The sequence below is a fragment of the Dendrobates tinctorius genome, unplaced genomic scaffold (genome assembly GCF_039654945.1).
Source record: "Dendrobates tinctorius isolate UK_male_01 unplaced genomic scaffold, ASM3965494v1 ptg000211l, whole genome shotgun sequence".
NCBI classification, from domain to species: Eukaryota; Metazoa; Chordata; class Amphibia; order Anura; family Dendrobatidae; genus Dendrobates; species Dendrobates tinctorius.
The window spans coordinates 24,033,223-24,057,257 of NW_027361878.1; the positions used below are offsets into that span (position 1 = coordinate 24,033,223).

At 50.1% G+C, this 24,035-nt stretch overlaps 1 protein-coding gene across 1 annotated transcript in view; it reads left to right on the top strand.

Moving 5' to 3' along the window:
• The first annotated feature begins 13,207 nt into the window (after positions 1–13,207).
• Positions 13,208–24,035, top strand: part of STX5 (syntaxin 5) — a 39,052-nt gene continuing 28,224 nt past the window's right edge. The window contains exon 1 of the mRNA XM_073554646.1: positions 13,208–13,517. The gene's annotated coding sequence lies outside the window, so the exon portion shown is untranslated. The remainder of the gene's footprint in view (positions 13,518–24,035) is intronic.

The following is a 24,035-nucleotide window of genomic DNA, read 5'->3' on the forward strand; positions in this document are numbered from 1 at the left end:
GCTTCTGACCTACTGCTCAATGCAGTCATATACGGCTGTGTGCACCTGACCTACAGCTCTGTGCAGTCATATACGGCTGTGTGGTTCTGACCTACAGCTCTGTGGAGTCATATACGGCTGTGTGCTCCTGACCTACAGCTCCGTGGAGTCATATAAGGCTGTGTGCTCCTGACCTACAGCTCCGTGGAGTCATATAAGGCTGTGTGCACCTGACCTACAGCTCTGTGCAGTCATATACGGCTGAGTGCTTCTGACCTACAGCTCTGTGGTCATATACGGCTGTGTGCCCTTGACCTACAGCTCTGTGGAGTCATATACGGCTGTGAGCACCTGACCTACAGCTCCGTGCAGTCATATATGGTTGTGAGTCTGACCTACAGCTCTGTGCAGTCATATACGGCTGTGTGCACCTGACCTACAGCTCCGTGCAGTCATATATGGTTGTGAGTCTGACCTACAGCTCTGTGCAGTCATATACGGCTGTGTGCACCTGATCTACAGCTCTGTGCAGTCATATACGGCTGTGCTTCTGACCTACAGCTCCGTGGAGTCATATATGGCTGTGTGAGCCTGACCTACAGCTCTGTGGAGTCATATACGGCTGTGTGCCCCTAACCTACAGCTCCGTGGAGTCATATACGGCTGTGTGCTCCTGACCTACAGCTCCGTGGAGTCATATATGGCTGTGTGAGCCTGACCTACAGCTCTGTGGAGTCATATACGGCTGTGTGCACCTGACCTACAGCTCTGTGGAGTCATATACGGCTGTGTGCTCCTGACCTACAGCTCTGTGGAGTCATATACGGCTGTGTGCTCCTGACCTACAGTTCTGTGGAGTCATATATGGCTGTGTGCCCCTGACCTACAGCTCTGTGGAGTCATATACGGCTGTGTGCTCCTGACCTACAGTTCTGTGGAGTCATATACGGCTGTGTGCCCCTGACCTACAGCTCCATGGAGTCACATACGGCTGTGTGCTCCTGACCTACAGCTCCGTGGAGTCATATACGGCTGTGAGTCTGGCCTACAGCTCTGTGCAGTCATATACGGCTGTGTGACTCTGACCTACAGCTCTGTGCAGTCATATATGGCTGTGAGTCTGACCTACAGCTCTGTGCAGTCATATATGGCTGTGAGTCTGACCTACAGCTCTGTGCAGTCATATATGGCTGTGAGTCTGACCTACAGCTCTGTGCAGTCATATATGGCTGTGAGTCTGACCTACAGTTCTGTGCAGTCATATATGGCTGTGTGCACCTGACCTACAGCTCTGTGCAGTCATATACGGCTGTGTGCTCCTGACCTACTGCTCTGTGCAGCTATATACGGCTGTGTGAGTCTGACCTACAGCTCTGTGCAGTCATATACGGCTGCGTGCTCCTGACCTACAGCTCTGTGCAGTCATATACGGCTGTGTGCTCCTGACCTACAGCTCTGTGCAGTCATATACGGCTGTGTGCTCCTGACCTACTGCTCTGTGCAGTCATATATGGCTGTGTGCTCCTGACCTACAGCTCTGTGCAGTCATATACGGCTGTGTGCACCTGACCTACAGCTCTGTGCAGTCATATACGGCTGTGTGCACCTGACCTACAGCTCCGTGGTCATATACGGCTGTGTGCTCCTGACCTACAGCTCTGTGCAGTCATATATGGCTGTGTGCTCCTGACCTACAGCTCCGTGCAGTCATATACGGCTGTGTGCTCCTGACCTACAGCTCCGTGTAGTCATATACGGCTGTGTGCACCTGAACTACAGCTCTGTGCAGTCATATACGGCTGTGTGCACCTGACCTACAGCTCTGTGGAGTCATATACGGCTGTGTGCTCCTGACCTACAGCTCTGTGCAGTCATATACGGCTGTGTGCACCTGACCTACAGCTCCGTGCAGTCATATACGGCTGTGTGCTTCTGACCTACAGCTCAATGCAGTCATATACGGCTGTGTGCACCTGACCTACAACTCTGTGCAGTCATATGTGGCTGTGTGGTTCTGACCTACAGCTCTGTGCAGTCATATACGGCTGTGTGCTTCTGACCTACAGCTCCGTGGAGTCATATGTGGCTGTGTGCACCTGACCTACAGCTCTGTGCAGTCATATACGGCTGTGTGGTTCTGACCTACAGCTCTGTGGAGTCATATACGGCTGTGTGCTCCTGACCTACAGCTCCGTGGACTCATATAAGGCTGTGTGCTCCTGACCTACAGCTCCGTGGAGTCATATACGGCTGTGAGTCTGACCTACAGCTCTGTGCAGTCATATACGGCTGTGTGAGTCTGACCTACAGCTCTGTGCAGTCATATACGGCTGTGTGCAACTGACCTACAGCTCCGTGTAGTCATATATGGCTGTGAGTCTCACCTACAGCTCTGTGCAGTCATATACGGCTGTGTGCACCTGACCTACAGCTCTGTGCAGTCATATACAGCTGTGTGCACCTGACCTACAGCTCTGTGCAGTCATATACGGCTGTGTGCACCTGACCTACAGCTCTGTGGAGTCATATACGGCTGTGTGTACCTGACCTACAGCTCCGTGGAGTCATATACGGCTTTGAGTCTGACCTACAGCTCTGTGCAGTCATATACGGCTGTGTGCATCTGACCTACAGCTCTGTGCAGTCATATACGGCTGTGTGCACCTGACCTACAGCTCTGTGCAGTCATATACGGCTGTGTGCTTCTGACCTACAGCTCCGTGGAGTTATATACGGCTGTGTGCACCTGACCTACAGCTCTGTGCAGTCATATACCGCTGTGTGATCCTGACCTACAGCTCTGTGGAGTCATATACGTCTGTGTGCTCCCGACCTACAGCTCTGTGCAGTCATATACGGCTGTGTGAGTCTGACCTACATCTCTGTGCAGTCATATACGGCTGTGTGCACCTGACCTACAGCTCTGTGCAGTCATATACGGCTGTGTGCACCTGACCTACAGCTCTGTGCAGTCATATATGGCTGTGAGTCTGACCTACAGCTCTGTGCAGTCATATACGGCTGTGTGCACCTGACGTACAGCTCTGTGCAGTCATATACGGCTGTGTGCTCCTGACCTACAGCTCTGTGCAGTCATATACGGCTGTGTGATCCTGACCTACAGCTCTGTGGAGTCATATACGGCTGTGTGTACCTGACCTACAGCTCCGTGGAGTCATATACGGCTTTGAGTCTGACCTACAGCTCTGTGCAGTCATATACGGCTGTGTGCACCTGACCTACAGCTCTGTGCAGTCATATACGGCTGTGTGATCCTGACCTACAGCTCTGTGGAGTCATATACGGCTGTGTGTACCTGACCTACAGCTCCGTGGAGTCATATACGGCTTTGAGTCTGACCTACAGGTCCGTGGAGTTATATACGGCTGTGTGCACCTGACCTACAGCTCTGTGCAGTCATATACGGCTGTGTGATCCTGACCTACAGCTCTGTGGAGTCATATACGGCTGTGTGTACCTGACCTACAGCTCCGTGGAGTCATATACGGCTTTGAGTCTGACCTACAGCTCTGTGCAGTCATATACGGCTGTGTGCACCTGACCTACAGCTCTGTGCAGTCATATACGGCTGTGTGCACCTGACCTACAGCTCTGTGCAGTCATATATGGCTGTGAGTCTGACCTACAGCTCTGTGCAGTCATATACGGCTGTGTGCACCTGACGTACAGCTCTGTGCAGTCATATACGGCTGTGTGCGTCTGACCTACAGGTCCGTGGAGTTATATACGGCTGTGTGCACCTGACCTACAGCTCTGTGCAGTCATATACGGCTGTGTGATCCTGACCTACAGCTCTGTGGAGTCATATACGGCTGTGTGTACCTGACCTACAGCTCCGTGGAGTCATATACGGCTTTGAGTCTGACCTACAGCTCTGTGCAGTCATATACGGCTGTGTGCACCTGACCTACAGCTCCGTGCAGTCATATATGGCTGTGAGTGTGACTCTACAGCTCTGTGCAGTCATATACGGCTGTGTGCACCTGACCTACAGCTCTGTGCAGTCATATACCGCTGTGTGATCCTGACCTACAGCTCTGTGGAGTCATATACGTCTGTGTGCTCCCGACCTACAGCTCTGTGCAGTCATATACGGCTGTGTGAGTCTGACCTACATCTCTGTGCAGTCATATACGGCTGTGTGCACCTGACCTACAGCTCTGTGCAGTCATATACGGCTGTGTGCACCTGACCTAGAGCTCTGTGCAGTCATATATGGCTGTGAGTCTGACCTACAGCTCTGTGCAGTCATATACGGCTGTGTGCACCTGACCTACAGCTCTGTGCAGTCATATACGGCTGTGTGCGTCTGACCTACAGCTCTGTGGAGTTATATACGGCTGTGTGCACCTGACCTACAGCTCTGTGCAGTCATATACGGCTGTGTGCTTCTGACCTACAGCTCTGTGCAGTCATATACGGCTGTGTGCACCTGACCTACAGCTCTGTGGAGTCATATACGGCTGTGTGCTCCTGACCTACAGCTCTGTGGAGTCATATACGGCTGTGTGCTCCTGACCTACAGCTCTGTGCAGTCATATACGGCAGTGTGCTCCTGACCTACTGCTCTGTGCAGTCATATACGGCTGTGTGCACCTGACCTACTGCTCTGTGCAGTCATATTTGGCTGTGTGCACCTGACATACAGCTATGTGCAGTCATATACAGCTGTGTGCACCTGACCTACAGCTCTGTGGAGTCATATACGTCTGTGTGCTCCCGACCTACAGCTCTGTGCAGTCATATACGGCTGTGTGTACCTGACCTACAGCTCTGTGCAGTCATATACGGCTGTGTGCTCCTGACCTACTGCTCTGTGCAGTCATATACGGCTGTGTGCACCTGACCTACTGCTCTGTGCAGTCATATTTGGCTGTGTGCACCTGACCTACTGCTCTGTGCAGTCATATACGGCTGTGTGCTTCTGACGTACAGCTCTGTGCAGTCATATACTGCTGTGTGCACCTGACCTACAGCTCTGTGCAGTCATATACGGCTGTGTGCTCCTGACCTACAGCTCCGTGCAGTCATATTCGGCTTTGTGCTCCTGACCTACAGCTCTGTGCAGTCATATACGGCTGTGTGCACCTGACCTACAGCTCCGTGGTCATATACGGCTGTGTGCTCCTGACCTACAGCTCTGTGCAGTCATATACGGCTGTGTGCTCCTGACCTACAGCTCTGTGCAGTCATATACGGCTGTGTGCACCTGACCTACAGCTCCGTGCAGTCATATACGGCTGTGTGCTTCTGACCTACAGCTCTGTGCAGTCATATACGGCTGTGTGCTTCTGACCTACAGCTCCGTGGAGTCATATACGGCTGTGTGCACCTGACCTACAGCTCTGTGCAGTCATGTACGGCTGTGTGCTTCTGACCTACAGCTCTGTGGAGTCATATACGGCTGTGTTCTCCTGACCTACAGCTCCGTGGAGTCATATACGTCTGTGTGCTTCTGACCTACAGCTCTGTGCAGTCATATACGGCTGTGTGCTTCTGACCTACAGCTCCGTGGAGTCATATACGGCTGTGTGCACCTGACCTACAGCTCTGTGCAGTTATATACGGCTGTGTGCTTCTGACCTACAGCTCTGTGGAGTCATATACGGCTGTGTGCTCCTGACCTACAGCTCTGTGGAGTCATATACGGCTGTGTGCTCCTGACCTACAGCTCTGTGCAGTCATATACGGCTGTGTGCTCCTGACCTACAGCTCCGTGCAGTCATATACGGCTTTGTGCTCCTGACCTACAGCTCTGTGCAGTCATATACGGCTGTGTGCACCTGACCTACAGCTCCGTGGTCATATACGGCTGTGTGCTCCTGACCTACAGCTCTGTGCAGACATATACGGCTGTGTGCACCTGACATACAGCTCCGTGGTCATATACGGCTGTGTGCACCTGACCTACAGCTCCGTGGTCATATACGGCTGTGTGCTCCTGACCTACAGCTCTGTGCAGTCATATACGGCTGTGTGCACCTGACATACAGCTCTGTGCAGTCATATACGGCTGTGTGCTCCTGACCTACAGCTCTGTGCAGTCATATACGGCTGTGTGCTCCTGACCTACAGCTCTGTGCAGTCATATACGGCTGTGTGCACCTGACCTACAGCTCCGTGGAGTCATATACGGCTGTGTGCTTCTGACCTACAGCTCTGTGCAGTCATATACGGCTGTGTGCTTCTGACCTACAGCTCCGTGGAGTCATATACGGCTGTGTGCACCTGACCTACAGCTCTGTGCAGTCATATACGGCTGTGTGCTTCTGACCTACAGCTCTGTGGAGTCATATACGGCTGTGTGCTCCTGACCTACAGCTCTGTGGAGTCATATACGGCTGTGTGCTCCTGACCTACAGCTCTGTGGAGTCATATACGGCTGTGTGCTCCTGACCTACAGCTCTGTGGAGTCATATACGTCTGTGTGCTCCCGACCTACAGCTCTGTGCAGTCATATACGGCTGTGTGAGTCTGACCTACATCTCTGTGTAGTCATATATGGCTGTGTGCACCTGACCTACAGCTCTGTGCAGTCATATACGGCTGTGTGCACCTGACCTACAGCTCTGTGGAGTCATATACGTCTGTGTGCTTCCGACCTACAGCTCTGTGCAGTCATATATGGCTGTGTGAGCCTGACCTACAGCTCTGTGCAGTCATATACGGCTGTGTGCACCTGACCTACAGCTCTGTGCAGTCAAATTTGGCTGTGTGCACCTGACCTACAGCTCTGTGCAGTCATATACGGCTGTGTGCTCCTGACGTACAGCTCTGTGCAGTCATATATGGCTGTGTGAGCCTGACCTACAGCTCTGTGCAGTCATATACGGCTGTGTGCACCTGACCTACAGCTCTGTGCAGTCATATTTGGCTGTGTGCACCTGACCTACAGCTCTGTGCAGTCATATACGGCTGTGTGCTCCTGACGTACAGATCTGTGCAGTCATATACGGCTGTGTGCACCTGACCTACAGCTCTGTGCAGTAATATACGGCTGGGTGCTCCTGACCTACAGCTCTGTGCAGTCATATACGGCTGTGTGCTTCTGACCTACTGCTCCGTGGAGTTATATACGGCTGTGTGCACCTGACCTACAGCTCTGTGCAGTCATATACCGCTGTGTGATCCTGACCTACAGCTCTGTGGAGTCATATACGTCTGTGTGCTACCGACCTACAGCTCTGTGCAGTCATATACGGCTGTGTGAGTCTGACCTACATCTCTGTGCAGTCATATACGGCTGTGTGCACCTGACCTACAGCTCTGTGCAGTCATATACGGCTGTGTGCACCTGACCTACAGCTCTGTGCAGTCATATATGGCTGTGAGTGTGACTCTACAGCTCTGTGCAGTCATATACGGCTGTGTGCACCTGACCTACAGCTCTGTGCAGTCATATACGGCTGTGTGCTTCTGACCTACAGCTCCGTGGAGTTATATACGGCTGTGTGCACCTGACCTACAGCTCTGTGCAGTCATATACCGCTGTGTGATCCTGACCTACAGCTCTGTGGAGTCATATACGTCTGTGTGCTCCCGACCTACAGCTCTGTGCAGTCATATACGGCTGTGTGAGTCTGACCTACATCTCTGTGCAGTCATATACGGCTGTGTGCACCTGACCTACAGCTCTGTGCAGTCATATACGGCTGTGTGCACCTGACCTACAGCTCTGTGCAGTCATATATGGCTGTGAGTCTGACCTACAGCTCTGTGCAGTCATATACGGCTGTGTGCACCTGACCTACAGCTCTGTGCAGTCATATACGGCTGTGTGCGTCTGACCTACAGCTCCGTGGAGTTATATACGGCTGTGTGCACCTGACCTACAGCTCTGTGCAGTCATATACGGCTGTGTGCTTCTGACCTACAGCTCTGTGCAGTCATATACGGCTGTGTGCACCTGACCTACAGCTCTGTGGAGTCATATACGGCTGTGTGCTCCTGACCTACTGCTCTGTGGAGTCATATACGGCTGTGTGCACCTGACCTACTGCTCTGTGCAGTCATATTTGGCTGTGTGCACCTGACATACAGCTCTGTGCAGTCATATACAGCTGTGTGCACCTGACCTACAGCTCTGTGCAGTCATATACGGCTGTGTGCGTCTGACCTACAGCTCTGTGGAGTTATATACGGCTGTGTGCACCTGACCTACAGCTCTGTGCAGTCATATACGGCTGTGTGCTTCTGACCTACAGCTCTGTGGAGTCATATACGGTTGTGTGCTTCTGACCTACAGCTCTGTGCAGTCATATACGGCTGTGTGCACCTGACCTACAGCTCTGTGGAGTCATATACGTCTGTGTGCTCCCGACCTACAGCTCTGTGCAGTCATATACGGCTGTGTGTACCTGACCTACAGCTCTGTGCAGTCATATACGGCTGTGTGCTCCTGACCTACTGCTCTGTGCAGTCATATACGGCTGTGTGCACCTGACCTACTGCTCTGTGCAGTCATATTTGGCTGTGTGCACCTGACCTACTGCTCTGTGCAGTCATATACGGCTGTGTGCTTCTGACGTACAGCTCTGTGCAGTCATATACTGCTGTGTGCACCTGACCTACAGCTCTGTGCAGTCATATACGGCTGTGTGCTCCTGACCTACAGCTCCGTGCAGTCATATACGGCTTTGTGCTCCTGACCTACAGCTCTGTGCAGTCATATACGGCTGTGTGCACCTGACCTACAGCTCCGTGGTCATATACGGCTGTGTGCTCCTGACCTACAGCTCTGTGCAGACATATACGGCTGTGTGCACCTGACATACAGCTCCGTGGTCATATACGGCTGTGTGCACCTGACCTACAGCTCCGTGGTCATATACGGCTGTGTGCTCCTGACCTACAGCTCTGTGCAGTCATATACGGCTGTGTGCACCTGACATACAGCTCTGTGCAGTCATATACGGCTGTGTGCTCCTGACCTACAGCTCTGTGCAGTCATATACGGCTGTGTGCACCTGACCTACAGCTCCGTGGAGTCATATACGGCTGTGTGCTTCTGACCTACAGCTCTGTGCAGTCATATACGGCTGTGTGCTTCTGACCTACAGCTCCGTGGAGTCATATACGGCTGTGTGCACCTGACCTACAGCTCTATGCAGTCATATACGGCTGTGTGCTTCTGACCTACAGCTCTGTGGAGTCATATACGGCTGTGTTCTCCTGACCTACAGCTCCGTGGAGTCATATACGGCTGTGTGCTTCTGACCTACAGCTCTGTGCAGTCATATACGGCTGTGTGTTTCTGACCTACAGCTCCGTGGAGTCATATACGGCTGTGTGCACCTGACCTACAGCTCTGTGCAGTCATATACGGCTGTGTGCTCCTGACCTACAGCTCTGTGCAGTCATATACGGCTGTGTGCACCTGACCTACAGCTCTGTGCAGTCATATACGGCTGTGTGCTTCTGACCTACAGCTCCGTGGAGTTATATACGGCTGTGTGCACCTGACCTACAGCTCTGTGCAGTCATATACCGCTGTGTGATCCTGACCTACAGCTCTGTGGAGTCATATACGGCTGTGTGAGTCTGACCTACATCTCTGTGCAGTCATATACGGCTGTGTGCACCTGACCTACAGCTCCGTGGAGTCATATACGGCTGTGTGCACCTGACCTACAGCTCTATGCAGTCATATACGGCTGTGTGCTTCTGACCTACAGCTCTGTGGAGTCATATACGGCTGTGTTCTCCTGACCTACAGCTCCGTGGAGTCATATACGGCTGTGTGCTTCTGACCTACAGCTCTGTGCAGTCATATACGGCTGTGTGTTTCTGACCTACAGCTCCGTGGAGTCATATACGGCTGTGTGCACCTGACCTACAGCTCTGTGCAGTCATATACGGCTGTGTGCTCCTGACCTACAGCTCTGTGCAGTCATATACGGCTGTGTGCACCTGACCTACAGCTCTGTGCAGTCATATACGGCTGTGTGCTTCTGACCTACAGCTCCGTGGAGTTATATACGGCTGTGTGCACCTGACCTACAGCTCTGTGCAGTCATATACCGCTGTGTGATCCTGACCTACAGCTCTGTGCAGTCATATACGGCTGTGTGAGTCTGACCTACATCTCTGTGCAGTCATATACGGCTGTGTGCACCTGACCTACAGCTCTGTGCAGTCATATACGGCTGTGTGCACCTGACCTACAGCTCTGTGCAGTCATATATGGCTGTGAGTCTGACCTACAGCTCTGTGCAGTCATATACGGCTGTGTGCACCTGACCTACAGCTCTGTGCAGTCATATACGGCTGTGTGCGTCTGACCTACAGCTCCGTGGAGTTATATACGGCTGTGTGCACCTGACCTACAGCTCTGTGCAGTCATATACGGCTGTGTGCTTCTGACCTACAGCTCTGTGCAGTCATATACGGCTGTGTGCACCTGACCTACAGCTCTGTGGAGTCATATACGGCTGTGTGCTCCTGACCTACTGCTCTGTGGAGTCATATACGGCTGTGTGCACCTGACCTACTGCTCTGTGCAGTCATATTTGGCTGTGTGCACCTGACATACAGCTCTGTGCAGTCATATACAGCTGTGTGCACCTGACCTACAGCTCTGTGCAGTCATATACGGCTGTGTGCGTCTGACCTACAGCTCTGTGGAGTTATATACGGCTGTGTGCACCTGACCTACAGCTCTGTGCAGTCATATACGGCTGTGTGCTTCTGACCTACAGCTCTGTGGAGTCATATACGGTTGTGTGCTTCTGACCTACAGCTCTGTGCAGTCATATACGGCTGTGTGCACCTGACCTACAGCTCTGTGGAGTCATATACGTCTGTGTGTACCTGACCTACAGCTCTGTGCAGTCATATACGGCTGTGTGCTCCTGACCTACTGCTCTGTGCAGTCATATACGGCTGTGTGCACCTGACCTACTGCTCTGTGCAGTCATATTTGGCTGTGTGCACCTGACCTACTGCTCTGTGCAGTCATATACGGCTGTGTGCTTCTGACGTACAGCTCTGTGCAGTCATATACTGCTGTGTGCACCTGACCTACAGCTCTGTGCAGTCATATACGGCTGTGTGCTCCTGACCTACAGCTCCGTGCAGTCATATACGGCTTTGTGCTCCTGACCTACAGCTCTGTGCAGTCATATACGGCTGTGTGCACCTGACCTACAGCTCCGTGGTCATATACGGCTGTGTGCTCCTGACCTACAGCTCTGTGCAGACATATACGGCTGTGTGCACCTGACATACAGCTCCGTGGTCATATACGGCTGTGTGCACCTGACCTACAGCTCCGTGGTCATATACGGCTGTGTGCTCCTGACCTACAGCTCTGTGCAGTCATATACGGCTGTGTGCACCTGACATACAGCTCTGTGCAGTCATATACGGCTGTGTGCTCCTGACCTACAGCTCTGTGCAGTCATATACGGCTGTGTGCACCTGACCTACAGCTCCGTGCAGTCATATACGGCTGTGTGCTTCTGACCTACAGCTCTGTGCAGTCATATACGGCTGTGTGCTTCTGACCTACAGCTCCGTGGAGTCATATACGGCTGTGTGCACCTGACCTACAGCTCTATGCAGTCATATACGGCTGTGTGCTTCTGACCTACAGCTCTGTGGAGTCATATACGGCTGTGTTCTCCTGACCTACAGCTCCGTGGAGTCATATACGGCTGTGTGCTTCTGACCTACAGCTCTGTGCAGTCATATACGGCTGTGTGTTTCTGACCTACAGCTCCGTGGAGTCATATACGGCTGTGTGCACCTGACCTACAGCTCTGTGCAGTCATATACGGCTGTGTGCTCCTGACCTACAGCTCTGTGCAGTCATATACGGCTGTGTGCACCTGACCTACAGCTCTGTGCAGTCATATACGCTGTGTGCACCTGACCTACAGCTCCGTGGTCATATACGGCTGTGTGGTCCTGACCGACAGCTCTGTGCAGTCATATACGGCTGTGTGCACCTGACCTACAGCTCTGTGCAGTCATATACGGCTGTGTGAGCCTGACCTACAGCTCCGTGCAGTCATATACGGCTGTGTGCTCCTGACCTACAGCTCTGTGCAGTCATATACGGCTGTGTGCTCCTGACCTACAGCTCCGTGGTCATATACGGCTGTGTGGTCCTGACCGACAGCTCTGTGCAGTCATATACGGCTGTGTGCACCTGACCGACAGCTCTGTGCAGTCATATACGGCTGTGTGCACCTGACCTACAGCTCTGTGCAGTCATATACGCTGTGTGCACCTGACCTACAGCTCCGTGGTCATATACGGCTGTGTGGTCCTGACCGACAGCTCTGTGCAGTCATATACGGCTGTGTGCACCTGACCGACAGCTCTGTGCAGTCATATACGGCTGTGTGCTCCTGACCTACAGCTCTGTGCAGTCATATACGGCTGTGTGCTCCTGACCTACAGCTCTGTTCAGTCATATACGGCTGTGTGCACCTGACCGACAGCTCTGTGCAGTCATATACGGCTGTGTGCTCCTGACCTACAGCTCTGTGCAGTCATATACGGCTGTGTGCTCCTGACCTACAGCTCTGTGCAGTCATATACGGCTGTGTGCACCTGACCGACAGCTCTGTGCAGTCATATACGGCTGTGTGCACCTGACCTACAGCTCTGTGCAGTCATATACGGCTGTGTGCACCTGACCGACAGCTCTGTGCAGTCATATACGGCTGTGTGCTCCTGACCTACAGCTCTGTGCAGTCATATACGGCTGTGTGCACCTGACCTACAGCTCTGTGCAGTCATATACGGCTGTGTGCACCTGACCGACAGCTCTGTGCAGTCATATACGGCTGTGTGCTCCTGACCTACAGCTCTGTGCAGTCATATACGGCTGTGTGCTCCTGACCTACAGCTCTGTGCAGGCATATACGGCTGTGTGCACCTGACCTACAGCTCTGTGCAGTCATATACGGCTGTGTGCACCTGACCTACAGCTCCGTGCAGTCATATACGGCTGTGTGCTCATGACCTACAGCTCCGTGGTCATATACGGCTGTGTGCACCTGACCTACAGCTCTGTGCAGTCATATATGGCTGTGTGCACCTGACCTACAGCTCTGTGCAGTCATATACGGCTGTGTGCACCTGACCTACAGCTCCGTGGTCATATACGGCTGTGTGCTCCTGACCTACAGCTCCGTGGTCATATACGGCTGTGTGCTCCTGACCTACAGCTCTGTGGAGCCATTTTTCTATAGTCCTTTCCCGCATATTACAGCTGATTTCCCTATGGTCAGGATACAGGCCGCTCTCCTTGCTCTCTGGCCGCCGGGGTCCCGTTATCCGCCCACCCCACCAGTGAAAGGCTATCGGCAATCAGCATCACTTGGACGCCACACATCCATCACTTCCGGGTCCTCACGTGCCGCCCCTTTCCAACGTCATCAGCGTGCGCCGTGAGTTGCACAGGAACCAGTGACGTGTGAGTACGTGGCGCTGACGTCAACGAAACCCCCAGCACAGACTGAGCCTGCGAGCGGCGGTGACCGGTGAAACTGACAGAGAAAAGAAACGTAAGTGCTGCCCGTCCGGGTGCGGCGTACCGTGCGCAGGCTCTGGTGTAAGAAGGGCGCCATTACTTCACTCTCAGGCGCCGTGGGGGTTCGGGCTTTATTTTCATGACGTCATTAGAAGGGGTCGTCAGCCTGGACCGCAGGAGTTACAAGTGTGCGTGTGGCGATGGTGGTGATCCTGGGGGGCCGGAGTGATAATGTGTGATAATGGCAGTGGTGGTCCCTGGGGGGCAGGAGTATTGATGTGTGATGATGGCAGTGGAGGTCCTGGGGGGGCAGGAGTATTGATGTGTGATGATGGCAGTGGAGGTCCTGGGGGGGCAGGAGTATTGATGTGTGATGATGGCAGTGGAGGTCCTGGGGGGGCAGGATTATTGATGTGTGATGATGGCAGTGGAGGTCCTGGGGGGGCAGGAGTATTGATGTGTGATGATGGCAGTGGAGGTCCTGGGGGGGCAGGAGTATTGATGTGTGATGATGGCAGTGGAGGTCCTGGGGGGCAGGAGTGATAATGTGTGATGATGGCAGTGGAGGTTCCTGGAGGGCAGGAGTACTGATGTGTGATGATGGCAGTGGAGGTTCCTGGGGGGCAGGAGTACTGATGTGTGATGATGGCAGTTGTGGTCCTGGGGCGGCAGGAGTGATAATGTGTGATAATGGCAGTGGTGGTCCTGGGGGGTAGGAGTGATAATGTGTGATGATGGCAGTGGAGGTTCCTGGGGGGCAGGAGTACTGATGTGTGATGATGGCAGTGGAGGTTCCTGGGGGGCAGGAGTACTGATGTGTGATGATGGCAGTTGTGGTCCTGGGGCGGCAGGAGTGATAATGTGTGATAATGGCAGTGGTGGTCCTGGGGGGTAGGAGTGATGATGGCAGTGGAGGTTCCTGGGGGGCAGGAGTACTGATGTGTGATGATGGCAGTGGAGGTTCCTGGGGGGCAGGAGTACTGATGTGTGATGATGGCAGGGGAGGTTCCTGGGGGGCAGTGGATTCCTTGTCAGACTTCTCCTGTGACCTACATGTGCCCCTTTATGTGGCGCCCGCTCTTGTGTCAGAAGCCGATCAGAAGTGAAATCTGATATTCACAGGCTGTCAGATTTATCCATGAACAGAGCTATGAATAGCCTCCCGCCCCCATTCCCCATGGCTACAGAGATGTTTCTTCACCGCTGCTCCCATCTTTGTTGATTGTCGGCAGCGGTGACATCTTGTCTACATCTGCAATTAGGCGGCATAAGCTGTTGAGGCCGGTGATTGTCTGCAGTGGTTATGAGAACTTGTTGGTGTGACAGGGGCAGAGCGGCATCACCGGACCCAGGAAAGATGAGTAAAAGCTCAGTGTATAAGTCTGACAGCCTATGGACATGTAACCAGGGCTGTGGAGTCGGTAAGCCAAACCTGCGACTCTGACTCCGACTCCTCAATTTCCCTTACACCGACTCCGACTCCCACACATATTGCTTATATTTAAGTGAAAAATTTATTGTAGTACAATGTGAACATCAGACATTTAATCATTTTTATGATCCAATAATCAAGATATTTAGATAGAACAGAATATATATTGGTGTACTACCCGGTTTTCATTCTTTTTGGTACAGATACGATATGGATAGACAGAAATGGATAGAGCAGATTTCTAATCTGCTTTTGCTATTGAAAACATTATCTATGAGCTCAAAAACCTTTCAGGTGATGCAGTTTTTTAAAAAGATGATCAGCTTTGCAGCTGAAAAATGTATCCTCAAAAAATGCAGGAAAAACGCTGTGTGTGAATGTAGCCTTAGATCAGGAATAGAACAGTCATTTATAGGAAATTTCATAACTTTCCCAAATATTCAGCACATTCTGCATTGAATTACTGTACCCAATTTATTATATACTTTAGGAGTCGGTCCATTTTATACCGACTCCACCAAAATGAACTCCGACTCCACATCCCTGTCGCTAAGCAGTAAAATAAGTTTTGGAGGCTGTGTACAGCCCAGGGATCTTAACAGCTCATTTACATATTAAGAAAAACATAGATATCTGCAATAACTTTGCAGCTGAAAAACGTATCCTCAAAAAACACAGGAAAAACGCTGTGTGTGAATGTAGCCTTAGATCAGGAATATAACAGCCATTTATAGGACATTTCATAACTTTCCCAAACTCCTATGAAAAAATATTCAGCACATCCTGCATTGAATTACTGTACCCAATTTATTATATATTTTAGGAGTCGGAGTCGGTCCATTTTATACCGACTCCAACTCCGACTCCACCAAAATGAGCACCGACTCCGACTCCACGACTCCGACTCCACAGCCCTGCATGTAACAGCCCATGTATGGGATTTCTCATAATTTGGGCATAATCAAGCAATTTTGTAATTTGCCTTCTAATTTTATAGTGTACTGCTCGTTGCCTAGGTTACTGGCCACCGTCTCAGAGGTGGTTGGTTTCTTAGGCAGCAAGTCTGTGCTCTGAAGCTGGTTGGGTCTGAGTAGATTCAGTGTTCCTGCACTTCTCAAATGCTGCAGAGAGAAAGGTGCCTCTGCTCATGGCAAGGGAGAGGGCACATTTGGGCCGGCAACTCAGCCATATCGTAGTCTCCCCTTAACTGTCAACTCTCGCAGGCAAAAGAGGGGCACTGTGCTGAAGAAAGAAGATGAGCAGAAATGTTTAAGGGGGAAAATGTTAAGGGTATGTGCACACGTATGCAGAAAATTCCTGACTGAAAACCGGACTCCTTCCCAGAAAACGCACGTTTTTTCTGCGCGAGTTTTGCGCATTTTTAATGCGGGTTTTTTCCGGAGCATCCCCAGTCTCCTAGAAAATAGTTAGAAAAGCGGAATATGAAGCAAAAAAGTGCAGAATTCATTAAAATGAATGGGATGCTTCTTGCAAGCGTTTTTACGCATTTTTGCCGGTAAATACGCTTAAAAAACGTGAAAAAAAAATGCTTACGTGTGCACACACCCTTAATGTTTGTTTTTTTAAATATATGTTAATATCAAAGTTGCACTTATAGAAGTAATAATGTTAATATTGCGCTGCTGGATCTGACGCGATCACATCCGTCTGCTTTGTTCTCCCCTATTTACACACTTTAACAATTATTTTTAAAAGTTCCTCTGGTTAAGTTTCTTTATCTTGCGTATCTCTCCGGAACTGACGTCGCGGTGGGGGCCATTATGGGTGAAATGGAGCAGAAAATTGGAGTCACAATCGGACGTGTGCTGGGTCTAGTTGGACCCGACAGTTTTGTGACGCAGCAGCCGCCTGGTTGCACGGCTTAAACTGTTGTATACACAGTGCTTGCTCGCAAAAAGATAAAACTGTGTGTTCTCTCCTGAACATGTAGCCAGACATCCGACCACTGGCTGTGTGATTGTTCTTGCAGTTATTCTGTTTTTACATTGCTGATGCCCCTTGACAGCCTTAAAGGGCACTTATTGTACCGTTTGTGCCACAATAAAAATTCTACCTGTTTTTTAAAATGCTCAGATGTGCTAGTCTTGAGAAGCGCAGTGTAGAAGTCCTAAAAAGAAATGCAGTTGGGGAGTGGTCAGTGCACTTAGACTGCTGCTTCCAAGTGCATTGACACACCCTCAGTGCACTTCCAGCTTTATTTGCATATGGCTTCTACACGACTGGAAAGTTGGATGAGTACAAAAAAGTATATAATTTTGATGGGGCCTCTTGTCTCTCTCTCCACAGCAGACACCAGTGGGAATTTAAAGGGGCTCTCCATTGAAGAGAAGTTTATCACCATAAGTTATTTATCGGTTCCAGTCCAACCGCTGAGACCTGCACCAATCAAAAGCACAGGATGGAGCACTTTAGAATGGAACAGCATTTCACATGCCTGACCGCTATTGTGAGGTTGCTGAGCCCTTCACTTGGCTTTTTTTCAGCTGCTCCATAGAGAATGAATGAACTCAGTTGTGTGATAACTTATTTTCAGTGGAGATCCCCTTTAAAGGGAACCTGTCACCTCTTTTTGCCGCTATAAGATGCAGCCACTGCTTTTCGGGGCTTATCTACAGCATTCTGTAATGCTGTGGATAAGCCATCAGTCCGACCTGAAAGAGAAAAAAGCCAATTTTTATTATACTCACCCAGTGGGCGGTCCGGTCCGATGGGTGTCACAAGTCCGGGTCCGGCGCCTCCTATCTTCATGCAATGTCGTCATCCTCCTTGCTTCAGGCCGCGCTCCTCCATTGAACAGCGCTGTTGAGGGCAGAGTAAAGTACTGCAGTGCGCAGGTGCCAGGAAAGGTCAGAGAGCCCCAGCATCCGCTCCCGGCACTTAAACCCCCGATACACTGCGATCAAACATGATCACAGCATTCCGGGAGCAGGCAGAGGAGCTGTCAGCTCTGACAACCCCTCTGCCTTTGGATCGGAGACCCGCGGCATGTCGCTGATTTCCGATCGCTGCCATGGAGACCCGATGTCGTCATGATGACATCCAGGTCTCCAGGTTAGGGTTGGAGTTAGAATTGGGGGGTTTGCACTGTTTGGGCGCATCAGCGGCTCTCCAAATGCGACATGCGTCTGTTCTCAATTCCAGCCAATTCTGCGTTGAAAAAGTCAAACGGTGCTCCTTTGCTTCTGAGCTCTGTCATGCGCCGAAACAGTGTTTTACCCCCACATATGGGGTATCAGCCTACTCAGGACAAATTGCAAAACAACTTTTGGGGTCCAATTACTCCTGTTACCCTTGAGACAATAAAAAATTGGGGGCAAAAATCATTTTTGAGAAGAAAAAAAAAAAAAAAAAAGTTTTTTTTTACTGCTGTACATTATAAACTTCGGTGAAGCACTTGGGGGTTCAAAGTGCTCATCGCACAACTAGATAAGTTCCTTTGGGGGTCTACTTTCCAAAATGGTGTTACTTGTGGGGGGTTTCTACGTTTAGGCACATCAGGGGCTCTCCAAACGCGACATGGCGTCCGATCTCAATTCCAGCCAGTTTTGCAGTGAAAAGTCAAACGGCGCTACTTCCCTTCCGAGCTCTGCCATGCGCCCAAATAGTGATTTACCTGCATATATGGGGTATCAGCGTACTCAGAACAAATTGTACAACAACATTTGGGGTCCAATTTCTCCTGTTACCCTTGGTAAAATAAAACAAATTGGATCTGAAGTAAACTTTTTTGTGAAAAAAAGTTAAATGTTCATTTTTATTTTTTTTTTAAACATTCTAAAAATTCCTGTGAAGCACCTGAAGGGTTAATAAACATCTTGAATGTGGTTTTGAGCACCTTGAGGGGTGCAGTTTTTAGAAAGGTGTCACTTTTGGGTATTTTCTATCATATAGACCCCTCAAAGTGGCTTCAAATGTAATGTGGTCCCTTAAAAAAAAAAAATAGTGTTGTAAAAATGAGAAATCGTCGGTCAACTTTTAACCCTTATAACGTCCTAACAAAAATAGTTTTGGTTCCAAAATTGTGCTGATGTTAAAGTAAACATGTGGGAAATATTACTTATTAAGTTTTTTTTTGTGTGACATTTCTTTGTTTTAAGGGCATGAAAATTCAAATTTGGAAAATTCCAAAATTTTGCAAAATTTCCATTTTTTCACAAACACAATTCATACCAAAGAAATTTTACCAGTGTCTTGAAGTACAATCTGTCATGAGAGAAACAATGTCAGAATCACCGGGATCCATGGAAGTGTTCCAGAGTTATTACCTCATAAAGGGACAGTGGTCAGAATTGTAAAAATTGGCCTGGTCATTAACATGCAAACAACCCTTGGGGGTAAAGGGGTTAATGGTTGGTGAGGTGTTCCTTTCCTGATATTCTTTGCCCTTTCTTCTCCACACATACCTTTTATCATTGTGGCCAAAGAGTTCTATTTAACCTCATTGGTTCATAGGACTTGTCTCCAAATTGCATCAGGCTTGTTTAGATGTTCTTTTGTATACTTGTGATGCTGATTTTATGGTGAGGACGCAGGAGAGGTTTTTCTTCTGATGACTTTTCCATGAAGGCCATATTTGTGCAAGTGTCTCTGAATAGTAGAACAATGTACCACAACTCTATAGTTTGCTTAATCTTTCTAAAGGTCTTTTGCAGTCAAGTGGGGGTTCTGATTTACCTCTCTAGCAATCCTACGAGCAGTTCTAACTGAAATTTTGCTTGGTCTTCCAGGCCTTATCTTGGCCTCCACTGTTGTTAACTTCCATTTCTTAATTACATTTCGAACTGAGAAAATGGCAACTTGCTATCTTCTTATAGCCTTCTCCTGACTTGTGGGTCTCCACCATTTTCAGAGTGCTAGGCAGCTACTTAGAAGAACCCATGGCTACTGTTTTTTGGCACAAGAGTAGAGGAGACTGTAGTTTTTATAAAGCTGGAAAATTTGCATCACCTGGACTTTCCTAGCGATGAGGGTGAACAAGCTATAACCCTAACATGCTAATTAAGGTCTGAAACTTTGGTCAAAGTAATTTGAGCACACACATCTAGAAGGGTGTCCAAACTTTTACATCTGCCTATTTTCCTTTTTGCAATTTTTTTAAAATGTAAAAGATTTTTTATTGCCTAAAATACTAAGAAAATGTGTTATTTTTCTACTTTAGGCCTTTTAGAGATCATTTCATCAACTTGTTTAACTGTTCCCAATAACAGTAAATTAAATACACTTATTTTATTTATTTTGTGTTTGTTGTTTGGCAGAAAAGAAAAATAAATACAATAATCTCTAGATGTCACCACTCCAGTAAGCATAAAGCCTTAAGCCCACCATACGTGGAGCGTCCAATGACAACACATGGTATTTGACTAGCGCGAAGAACAAAAAAGATTGAAATCCTTCCAACCCACAATCCTCAAGATCAATGTCCTAATCGTGAAGAGCAACTTCTCCTTCCCAACAAGATATTTCCCAAGTATTGTAGGGGGAATTATGAAAACAGAAGAAAATCAGAGGCTAACCATCATAAACTCAGCTGCTGTTTTTGATATTTCTAGTATTTGACTTTTGAGGTCAGTGATTGTTTCGTGATGTTGGTCTACTAGGCATTGCCCCACCTAGCCAGAATCCTACTCCACACTGATGAGGGGCAACACCCCGAAACAGCTGTCTGTGGATGGATACCTTGGTATTTCCCTTGTCATATCTGTAAACTCATAAAGAGCTGGATATTGACTTAAAGGGCCACTTACTATGGTGGTAATGGTGGTTTCTGAAAGGAGCCACCCCTTGGCTGGGTCTTTCCCTGGAGGAAGATCTGGCTAGTCCTGTGTTTGAGACTCTTAAATGAGGCTCCACAGACTTTATTTGCATATTAGTATTTGACTTTGACACAACTTTATTAATACAGTCATATGCGGATTGTGTTTTTTTCCATTCTACATGATGGCACCACGAGACGGGATCCTCCCAATGAGGACAGGAAACCTTCAAGATAAAAGGGGCGGCTCCTCTCTCCGCATCAGTTTGTTTCCTGTCCTCGATGGGGAACCCTCAAGATGAAGACCTTGAAGATTCTTGAAGAAAGAAAAAAAGAGGATGCCTGGGTCGGGTGATTACTGGCAGGCACTGGTCTGCTACACCTGTCACCAGGTACCGGTAGTCGCCTCGGGGGCCATATATTCCTATGTCCCCCCTGAGCGAGTGCATGGCCACAGCCTGTGAGGCAGATGCCCGGGTGCAGTCTGGACCTCAGAGACCACGATATGTGTACCCTCCCTGTTGACCGACATGCCCCATAGATGTCCAAGGAGGCCACTTTGTGCTCCCTCCCTGTTGACAACCAGTGGCCATGCAGCCCGTGAGGCACGTCGGTGCCCGGGCAGATGAAAGTTTCCTTGGAGGACCCTTTGGGGATCCCTCCCTGTCGAGCGCTGGTCTGACACCGGGGCTGCCCAGAAGAAGAGTACCTGCACAGTGTGGAGGCTTCCGCAGACGACCAGGTCCATGGGGGCCGCAGGTATGAGGGCAGCAGGTGTCATGGCGATAGCAGCATGGGAACGCTGCGGTGACCTGGGCGCGTACCGGAAGGGGAAAGGCCGGGCACGCGCAGCTAATGGGGACACCTGAATGCGGGCACTGGTTGGAGCTGGGAGCGCGCACCGGAGGCAGCAGCAGGCAGCGCGCAATCCAGCAGTAAAATCCGGGTACACGCAGCGGCACGTTCTCCCGGGGAACCTACGGAGAGGCCGGGAGCGCGCACCGGAAGTTGATGAGGTGCGACCCGGAAGTAGAGTCTGCGACACCCGGGAGGCAGCAGCAGAGCAGAGAGCGCGCACAGGAACAAGCGGTACGGCCACATGACAGTGGGCGCGCACCGGATACAGTCCGCGTGCGCGCAGACAGAATTTTCAAGCTGGCATAAGGAGCGCGCACTGAAGGTGCTCCAGAAACAGAAGCGCAGCAGCCTCAGGACATTATGTTGGCAGTGCTGGGGGCGCGCTCAAATATCCCCAGGCCGGGTAATATTCTGGGGTGTCTACTGTGGCTTAGCGGAATGAGAGGCTAATCTTAAAGCACATGCTCAAGTGTTCGAACACAGACACATGGCACTACTAGCACTAGATAATACAGCACGCATCGGACGTGGTTGTCGGGTGCATGCATAGACCAGCGGCAGTGCGCATGCATGGGGGCAGAAGTGCTGGCAGGGGTCACCAACCATTCTAGGTTGAATGTGACTGTTCTCATCTGGAAGCAGCAGCAGATAACTTGTTAAGATTGAGAGCTTTTTTTGTCAGAGCACTTACAGCCGCACCAGGAGGTGCATGAATGGCGGTCTCGCTCAGATGAGAGGAGCCAGGCTCGCCATAACTACAGCGGAAGCCGCTCGGACAGAGTACGGGACGATTGTCATGGTGTTTAAAAGGAGGGGTCCACAGTCCCGATGGGAGACGTGTACATACCAGTCAGCCTCCAGATCCGGTACCCGTCCTGTGAAGCGTCCAAGTGGAGAGTGAGCTTCGAGAAAGTCCAGTACGATAATGTCTGTTCTCGTTTTCTCTCTCGTCTCCTCTCTCCCCTCTTTTTACAGACATTGGTGGGGTAGAGCGTTGGAGGTCCCTAAAAAAAGGGGTAGATCTAAAGCTAGGAATATTCCTTATACAGAAAAGTCCCTTAGGAATAAGAGGTGGTGTCAGGCCTGTATTGATAAAACAGTAGCGAAGGAGACACCCTCTTGCTGAGAGCCGGAGATCCCTGTTCCAGTCAAAGGGCTTTTGCAGTCTAACGGATAGCAAAATAAAGGCCAGCCCTCATTTGGTCTCACGGGAGGACACCATAGGGATCAGAGGAGGACTCAGCTAAATCTCGTTACTGAGAAAGTAGCATTCCTAGTAGAGGAACAAGGTACGGACAAGGAACAGGAACAAGGAACGAACAAGGAACAGGTACGGACAAGCTTACTGAGAAAGTAGCATTCCTAGTAGAGGAACAAGGTACGGACAAGGAACAGGAACAAGGAACGAACAAGGAACAGGTACGGACAAGCTTACTGAGAAAGTAGCATTCCTAGTAGAGGAACAAGGTACGGACAAGGAACAGGAACAAGGAACGAACAAGGAACAGGTACGGACAAGCTTATTAAAGCAGTCCGGCTGACCATGGGGCTGGTAGATAGGAAAGCCATAGAACTCATGTTCGACAGCTTGTTATAAGGAAAACGTAGAGCCTTCCCTAATTACTAACAGTGGCAAGTACTCATTAAAAGGGAAAGGGAAAAACCAGAGAAGTAGTCCCAGAGAATCAATTCCCTGAAAAAGAAATATCCGCTTGAGGAAGAAACATCCTCATCCTGGGATGAGGCTTCAAAAATTGACGTAGCGATCTCAAAGGTCGCCAGAAAGTCCTCTCTGCTCCTTAAATGATGTAGGTTCCCTGAAAGAACCTCTGACAGAAAGACAGATAATTGTCTTAAAATAACCTGGGAGGTCTCAGCTGAAACACTTAAGGGGGTTTTACACATAGCGATATCGCTATAACGTCACCAATTTTGTGACGTTATAGCGATATCGCTATGTGTGATACTTACCTCCGACCGGCTCCCCTGCTGTCCATCGCTGATCGCGCGAGAATGTCCGGCTCCATTTCTCGTCGTCAGCTTCCTGCTGGGCTTCCTGTGGGGACGACGAGGGACGTGTGGAGGCGGGCGGGAGGAAGCCAGGATCGCTGTGTGTGAAAGGTGAGTATCGTGCGCTGCGTTGCTGCTGCATCGCTGTGAGGTCTGCCTGTGTGACAGCTCACTAGCGATCATTTAGCGATGCACCAGCGATCCTGACCGGGTCGGATCGCTGGTGCATCGCTAAATGTAAAAGGGCCTTAAGACCGGCCATCGCGGCTAATGGTGTGGTTAGATCCCTTAAGATACGGATCAGTAACCTAGAGCTAGATTAAAGAGTCCCCAGGGAGACTATCCTAGAGGCAGTACCGGCCATAAGAGCAGTAGCAGTATTCCGAGCTGAGACTTCAGCAGGATTCAGCAAGGGCTATACAGCAAAATTAGCAACTTTGGCTAATATAGAATGCCGTGCAGGATGGGTTAAATGCTGG